Source organism: Populus euphratica, unplaced genomic scaffold, assembly GCF_000495115.2.
Source record: "Populus euphratica unplaced genomic scaffold, PopEup_1.0 scaffold44.1, whole genome shotgun sequence".
Classification (NCBI taxonomy): Eukaryota; Viridiplantae; Streptophyta; class Magnoliopsida; order Malpighiales; family Salicaceae; genus Populus; species Populus euphratica.
In genome coordinates this window covers 108,594-118,392 of record NW_011499865.1, presented here as the reverse complement: position 1 = coordinate 118,392, position 9,799 = coordinate 108,594, and positions in this window count along the sequence as shown.

Below are 9,799 nucleotides of genomic sequence, written 5' to 3'. Positions count from 1 at the left end.
CTCCTATTTGTTCTCCAAAGCTCCTTTTCGATATCCACATCCTAGAGGGTCTTTTTAATGGCAAAAGAATCACTTCCACTTTATTTGCCTCACCATCTTTTCTTCTTTTCTGTTATTACAATTAGAGTAAAAAAACTAAAAAATTAATTAAATTATAAAAATTATAAAAACTGAATTATAAAAAAATTAATTAAAATTTTAAAAAAACAACCAGTGTGGTTCGAAATAAAAAAAAAACAACCAGTGTGGTTCTGTTGTGTTGATAAATTTGAAATTTAAAAAACTAAACTGAATCAAAACTAAATAAAATTAGTTTGAATCAATTTTTTTAAAAATAAAAAATTTAATTTTAATTATTTTTTATAAAAATATAAATCAAATAAAAAATCATTACTCTAATGACCATCCAGTCACCTCAAAGTTATAAGAGTGTTCTGTTTCTAAGTGACTTGACTAGCTAAATTAGCTAAATTATTTAGCTGGTATACATGTGATGAGCAACTTTATGATTGTTAAAAGAGTAGGTGGCATTCGAGTTTGTAAGTATTTATTTTCATTGTTTAGCTTGTACCTAAAGAATTACTTCATGAGTAGTTGTTTTATTGAAATTTATTTTATCTTTAATTTTATTATTGGATTTATAATCTTGATTTATAATTTTTTTTAAGTTAGGTTATCATTATCATGATTTTTATTTTTGGTTTGGATTTATTTTATTTTTAATTTTTCTTTTCAATTTAAGGTTGTATGATATATGATATTAGGACTTTAATGTTTTGATTTTTAGCTTTTTTTTTAATCAAATTCTAACTTATTTTCAATTTCATCATTGCATCTATAGTCTTGATTTTTTATTTTTTTAAATTTGATCTTCATTCTTTTAATTTTTTTTGTTTGGATTCTTTTATTAATTTGATTTTTCTTTTCAATTTTATTTTTCAATTTAAAGTTTGATGATATTTAAGGTTATCTCCCAATGTTTTGATTTTAAATTTTGATTCGTAATTCTTTTATTAAATTTTAATTTGTTTTTAATATCATTCTTAGAGCCACCATCTTGGTTTTTTATTTTTTTAAATTTGATCATTATTCTTTTTATTTTTATTTTTTTGTTTTTGAATTATTATATAAATTTCATTTTCCATTTGATTCAAAAATTTAGGTTGTCCTCTTATTTTCCAAGAGTCAACTGGGTGTCAATCTAGAGCAAGTATGTGGTCATGTGTCAAGTGGATTGACTCGAGTTAACTCAAGTTAAATATTTTTTTTATTTTATAAAAAAGAAAAAACATGAAAGAAAAAATGTAAAGAAAAATAGTCAATGATTTTTTATTTATTTTTTTACTTGATTTTGACTAGATTTGCTACAAATTAATAAGGTCACGAGTTAGCCCGTGTTTTAAATTATTTTATATCAAGTCAATTCTCTTTAAATTTCTTTTGAAACCTAACTTATTGAATCACCTAAGTCATAAATTAATTTATTATTTAATTTTTTATAAGGTTATTCTATTCACATGACGTACGAGTTTTGTTAACTTAATTTGAATTTTTTATTTCTTGGTTTTTTTAGAAATTTTTTTTGTTAACTTAATTTTTTCATATATTTCACTCATATATTTTGATTTAGAGAGATTGACAGTCATATTTAAAAGAAAAATTATATAATATCAGTCATTGATTTTTTTTTATTTTTTTTTAAATACATTGACAACATTTAGATATTATTTTTTTTACAGAGAATGGTCCCGGCAGCGACAAAGTGCTAGATACCTATCTTGTCTAATGTATAACTCGAATTTTGAGCCGGTCACCTGTCGAAATAGGTTTTTATAAAAATGATGTACTGGAGCAAGAGGACACTTGATGCCGAAGGTGATGTCATCGAGCCACTGTTCTTGTCTTCTTGAACTGTTGACAAGACGATCAAGGGCTGGCGGTGGAGGAAGTGGGGTGGTGTCTCCATGGTGGGAAGCCCACCAGTGTAATAATAAGGAATGAAACGACAAATTTGGAAGTGAAACAAAGCAAACACTTCAATTTCAAAGACTGTTCATAAGGCAACAGCAGAACGACACGTGATTGTATAAAGCCAGCTAAGTCCCTCTCAACATGCCCCTTTCCATAAAAAGGCAGTGGAGTCTGATGATGTTCCATCCTTGTTGTCCTATCCTGGGGTAGGTCCTTGCCGCGAAGGCCTTATTCATTCCAGAACCTGCACTTTCACAAAGGCCTGGGAGAGATTCGTGGCGTTTTGCGCAACATGCAGTGTTCATCTGCTATCCATCTCTATCCGGGTTTTTATTGTCTGATAAGGAAACCTACATCCATTTTAGACGAGTAATCATACTTTGAAACTGATCTAAGCATACGAATGAGGGGAACGTAGTCGTTTTGATTTTGTATCTTGAAAGCTTCTGCATATATTTTCATGGGATTGATGGATCATGCTTAGCCATGTTCCACAGATTTTGCAGAAGAAGACCGCAGGGATGGTTTTTGTAGCATGTTTTGACAATATATAAGTTTAAACGCTTGAATTTAATTTACTTACCTCAAACAAAATATATCTATCCATCTTTTAGTATAATCTCAAATCAATCTTTCTTATAATTTCCTCCTTGAAACATCATTGTCGAACGAGCAATTATCTGTGGTTCTCAATGTCTGTTGTTAGCTGTGAACTATAAGGAAACAAACGTTTTGCAATAATTTTGACCAATTACATATCATAATTCATGATTGTGAATCAGCCACTTGACTAATGGAATGCACTTTAAGTTTATATCAATATGATTAACACAATATATATATTGTGTTAATCATATTAATTAAACTTCACCTAACACAAGATTTAAATCAAGTTGATTTGAATTAAATTAATTTTTTTAAATAATGATTAAAATAAACTGTTTTAATTTTTTTTAAATAATTTGGTTTATTTTTTTTTTTATGAAATTCAGATGAATTTAGATTATGAATCTAACATAATATGATATTTTGATATAAAATTATCAATTTACCTGAGAAACTAAGATTCTCACCTTTGCTTAGTTTTTTTTGACATAAATCAACTATTTTTTTGATAAACTTAATATAAATTGTAATGTTTTCCTTGAATTAATAAGATTCAAATGGGAATTTGAATTTTTTTCATTAAAAAAACCCTATTTTTCAAGGATTTCAAATGACATTTTTCAAGGATTTCCTCATCTTGTAGAATATATACATGTATAGAACTCAAAATATTTTCTTGGATGCATTTGTTTAATTGTCAAGAAATGCGAAAAATCCAAGACAACATCCCAATTTTCGTTGGCCACAAAATTAAGGAGATTTATTGTAAATATCTATTCTTTTGGAAATAATTACATGACTATAACAAAGTCGTGATTCCTTTTTGTCATATTATAATTTTTTTTTAATATACATAGAGTACATATCTATATCCATCAACAAGATCAAATTAGTTTGCTTAATCCTTCTGTTCTAACCCAAAAAAAAAACATACATATGTTTATACATAAAAAAACAATGACATAATGAATATATTTTTAATTTAAAGAACAAAACTATAGCTAAGGCTATATTTATTTTTATGATGCAGTTTCTGTTTTATTCTAATTATAAATTTAAAATACTTAATTAATCAACGCACATGATAATTTTATATATTTTATTAATTTTTCAAACCTTTCAAATTAAAAAAATATAATTTATAACTTTTCTTAATTTTTTTTTTTGACTTTTTAACCGCAAGTACACCATCCAATTTGCATGAACTCTAAAAGGATATTTATTTATTTAGGTATGCAGAGCACAATTGGGGGACAATGAGCTTGTGATAAAGGATTAAAATTTCAGAAGTGGCAGCAGAAGGACACTTGTTGTCATTTCAGACGAGAAGTGGCTTTGATTCTCCTTTGTATAAATGTCTTGTCTCACGCATGATCCAGCACAGACGACAAGATGTCGAGACGCGTACTCTGGCACTCAGCATGCCATAGATACTGCGGCTGGAGGTGGTTTTCGTTAGGAAAGTAAAAATAGACTGATTCATTTTAATGGTTGAAAAATAAAATAAATTTTATTTAAAATTATTAAATTAAAATAGTTCTTTGATATTTATTAATTTTAATATTAAAATTATAAAAATAAATATCTTAAATATACTAATTATATATTTTTTTTTATTTTAAAAATTTTAAAAATATCTAAATTACAATATCAAACAATACCTGAGTATTTATATATATTTCCTTTCATTATTTTTAAAGATGAGACCGAGTATTATCTTATATTTAAATTAATACTTTATATTTGAATTAGTATTCCTTACAAAAAATTATAATCTCATCTTTAACTTAATTCAAGTCCAAGATAATATCAATTAAAAAAAACTTATTTATCATTAAAATGGAGTTAAAACTGGTTTTATTTATAAATAAAAAAAAGGTACAAATAAATTGATTACACATTCAATAAAAAAACACATCAATATTTATTATTGTAATATTTATGTCAAAACTAAGGCTTAAAATATTTTTATAAATACACAGCAATTGGATACATCGTGTCATGCAGTGTTCAAATAATTTAGAGAGAGCAAATCCAAGTTCGCAACGCAGCAATTATTATAGACAATTCCGATATGAAATGGCAAGCCACTTGCCCTCTTGAATGAATTCCAGGTTTCTTAAAGTCCAAGTGGATCTCAAAGAGACTGAACAAGTGTTGAACATGTCTTTGTCCAAATAAAAGCTTCCAAAACCCAGAATTTAACTTATTTGCAAATGAAAAGGAAAAGGAGGGGCACACAGTTGAGCAAGATTATAAGGCAGCTTTTCATTATTTTCATAGAAACATTAATGACGCAATTAATTGAGACGTTTTTTTTTGTATTTTAAAGAATTTAAAATATATTTAATTTATATCTTCATCTTCTTAATTAAACATTTTTTTTATTTTCTGTTTTTGTTTTTTTATTATACAGAAAAAACCAAAAACAACCTATGATATTCTTTTCTGTATTTGTTTTTGAATTATACAACAAAAAACCAAAACAACCTATGATGCAATTAATTGAGACATGTTTTTTTTTGTATTTAAAAAAATATAAAATTATATTAAAATATATTTAATTTATACATTTTTCTTTTTAATTAAATATGTTTTTTTTTCTTTTTTGCTTTTGTTTTTTTTATTATACAACAAAAACCAAAACGACCTATGGTTTTCTTTTCTATAATTTTTTTTGTATTATACAACAAAAACCAAAATATTTTATGATATTTATTTCTCAATTAATCAAATATTAAAAGCTAAATTTTAAAATAAAATATTTTTTTAACAATCAAGAATCCCAATTAGCTTAATATTAAAAGATAAAATAAAAAAAACTCTTAAATAAAAAAACTTACCCAACAAATTATTAATTCACTGTTATAATTCATAATAAATCAAGATGTTTGTATAAAAAAACACTAAAAAACTATGATTTCAATTAAATAAGATGATTTTTCAAATTCATTACTAACATTGGTATTTGTTATTAATGTGGATGTTGATTTGAATTTGAAATGTTCTTACCACAATTTTTACCAAGTTTTCATAATATTAAATGTGTATTTAATATTATGATGTAAAATGCTTTTTAAAAATATGTTTCAATTAAAAATGTATAATGATAATGTTTTTTAATATTAGCATATTTAAACCTTTCAAAAACACTTAAAAAGAAATCAATTTAATGACTTTTCATTCAAACAAACTTTTGAAAAAAACAAACAATTAGTTTACAATTAGTTTACTTCTTTTATATATTGTTCAAAACAAAATATTTTATTTAATAATCTAAAGAAGAAATTGAGAGATTGAACAAAACACTTTTTACCACCTTAACCTATTATTTGGGGCTTAACCTATTATTTGGGGTTGTACAATCAATTAGTTTATTTTCTTCATACAATGCATGTTGATTTCATGAGGATGTGTTTGTTATGATTATTATTTAATTGTCATTTTTAGTAAAATAATTTTATTAATATTTTTAGTTTAAAAAATCATAAATTAAATTTTTGTATTTTTTATATTTATTTATAATTTAGTTTCTCTATTAGTTTTTAGCAACAATCTAATTGTTTTTTTCTCTCTAAAATTTACTTCATTTCTAGTCAAAATTCTTCCTCTCATCAGCTATAAAAAAAAAAAAAACAAGATATGCATTTGAAAAGAATAATTTGGACTTTTAAAATATGATTAAAATTTAACTCTAGTTAAGGGATCAATATAAAACTCTCAAAACTAGAAGGACTAAATTTTAAATTTATAAAAAAGAACCTAACTTATAATTTAATCATTTGTTGTGGGGCTAAATTGTATGATCCATTGTTATTAAAATCATGAGTTAATTTGTAAAATCATATTAACATGAATCTAACATACAAAATTAGACTAAAAAATCAAAAACTAGTAAAATCAAACTTAATTTATGCAAAATCAGTGAATTTCATAAACTCGATTTGATTTTATGAGTTTACTAAATTTGTGATATAAACCAAATGAGATCTAAATTTGACCTTAAAATGTCAATTTACCAGTTTTGCGAGATTAAAAATACCTTTCAAACTTTAAATAAGATTGAGCTAAAATTTTACAGAAAAATATTAGACACATAAAAATATATTGTAGTAAATGTTCAAGTCAAGTGGAGTTCGAGAACATAATATTTTAAAGGGTCAGAGTTAAAAGAAAAATCTTATCAAATATATCAAATCAGACCTTCATGCACTATTTGAAACATATCTGGATCTGCCGGTGGGATTTTGCAACAATTAAAATTGGACTAAAAACTAAATATCTAAAGTTTTCCAACTATATATCATAAGCTTAGTAATTCATTCAAACAAGAGAGAATGACATGTTTAAAATCAGGATTTAAATTTCTCAAGAATATGTAAAAATTAGATATTCAAACTACTTAGATGAATTTTAACATGAAGGGTTTTTCAATTATTCTATTTTATTTGTTTATTTATTTTTGAATAATTATTTTTAATTTGAATTTTTTCTATTATGACCTTTTCCTTAGGTAAAAGATTCTTTTTTATGATGTCCCAAAATATAATATATGCAATTAAAAGGTTATTTAATGTTTTAGATAATAGTTATCAATATATTAAAGTGCCCGAGTTCTTCTTCTTAATCTAAGGAACTTAGGCTTATAGTAAAAGTTTGAATATATGAAAAAATAATTTTAATTATGGGGGACTTAAAGGCTCTCTAATAATAAAGTTATATATTTATAGAAAAGATATCAAATGACTTAAGGCAATAAATGATTTAAAAGAGATTTAAATTCAAGAAAGAAAAATGTTTTTTTTTTGTTTTAAGTTTGTTAATACTTTAAAATCTATGTACCTTTATTTTAAAATATAAAAAATCATGAACTCTTTATGTAGATGGTTCGAGAGGTATTTGTACCCTCGAACCCATTCATTTTCATAGAAGAGAATGACTGGAAAGTCCTCTATTTTCAACGATATTAATAAAAGTTAAATATTTCTTACATATCATTAATAATATAAAAGTATGGTAGGTTCGTTAAAAGACCTAATATACATCTATAAATACAGGGAATTACTACCTTAATATAAACTATTATTCTAAATGGAGAGGCATGACGATTTATCATATCTTCAATAAGTATATTGTAGAGGATTGTCCAAGATCAAACATATAGGTCTAGAATTTGATAATGTTCAAATTATTTGGGTCTAACATGTTTCCTTGAACTTAGCTAACTAGTAAGTCCAAGTATTTTAGGTGTGGCATGTTCACTAGACCTACTTTACATTGTCCTTAGTTGACTGCTAAGTTCAAGTTTTTTGAGTATGATATGTTTGTCAAACCTATAGTATTTTGGACTTGATTGATTGTAAAGTCCAAGTTTTTTAGATCTAACATATTCCATACTCGTTTTATTTTGGGTTTGGTTGACTGTCAACCTCAGATACTTTGGATTTAGCATATTCATCAAATTCATGTTTTCTTGCATTTGTCTAACTATCAAGTCCAACTTCTATGAATTTGGCATGTTCATCGACCTATATTTTTTTAATATGAACGATTATTCTAAATGAAGAGACATGATGGTTTATCATGTCTTTAATACTTATATTATAAAGGATCATCCAAGATTAGACATATAGCCTTAAAATTTGGTAATATCCAAGTTATTTAGGTCTGATATGTTTGTCAAACTCATGTTTTCTTAGACCTGACTAACTACGAAGTTTAAGTTTTTTAAATGCAGCATGTTTATCAAATTTACGTAACTTTGAACTTGATTGACAATCATATTTAAGTATTGTGAGTGTGGCATGTTCATCATACCTACATTACTTCATGCTTGATTGAACGTCACACCCAAATATTTTAGGTTTGACATATTAGCCAGATCCATTTTATTTAAAAAGATTTTTATAAAAAATATTAACCAAAGATTAACTTATCACTTTTATAAAGACATGATAATTATAATCATATCATTTAAAATTGTATTTTTAAGATTTGATTCTTTCAATAATTTTTTAATTAATTTTAATGTTCTTTCATATTTTATATAAAAAATCATGTATATCTCATGCTTATGTTTATATATATATATATATATATATATATATATATATATATATAACATAAAAATACCAATTAAACACTCTAAAACCTTAATAATTGAAATGGAAAAATAAAATAAAATTTAAAGGTATCAATTAAAATGGATACAATTAGCCTTATTTGTTGGTGTATTTTGCAAGGTTTTTTTTTTTTGAACTTTGGGTGTAAAAGGACAAACAAATGTATCAATATTTTGTGCTGATAAAATAGGAAACAAACAAAATATATCAAAATCATAAAAAAAAAAAACAAAAAACAAAAATGTTCCATTCATACGTGATGGGTCAAATCGTATAACTTTGTTGCTCCACTAAGTCACCCCTCATTTCCTTGGACATGAAAACTATCATCAGCAATTTTATGAAAATTTCAGGAGTTGAAGATGGAGAGCTAATGTGGACAGGAGTTGAATAGATTGAAATATATTCTCATTATATATGATCGATCGTCTTCTTTAAATGCCAATATATGCTGTGGTGGGTTCGGTTTTGATAGGAACTCCCTTTTCATTGCAGTAATTATTAGGTAGCGTTATGTTATTGTTCCATGATATATAAAAAATAGAAATAATAGAGACAAATAAGATAAGATAAAAAAAAAATAAAGATAGAATTGTGTTTGGTAGTGATATATAAAATAAAATAATAATTTTTATATTTTATTTGGTTATAATATACAAAACATACTAAAATATAAAATTTTTATTTTAGTCTAAATATATATTATTATCAAACCTATATATTTAAAAATAATAATAATTTTTTTTATTTTAATTTATATTAAGTGTTGAAATTAATAATATTATAATAATTATTAATTAATTGACTCGATATCTAAATTAGTTCAAGTTTAACAAAATATTTTTTAATCATATATTTGGCCGATATAATCATATAAGAGATTTCATTTTAACATTGTTTAAGCTTGTGTTCAATAACACATCATAGGATGATTTTATATAAATGTCTTTTACTTAAAAATATAATAAAAATATATATTTTTTATTTTTAATACCTGAACATCAAAATCATTAAAAATTACATAAAAGATATTAATTTAATACTTTTCAATGAATTAAAAAAATACATTGAAAAACATGTTGAAATACAAAAATAAATAT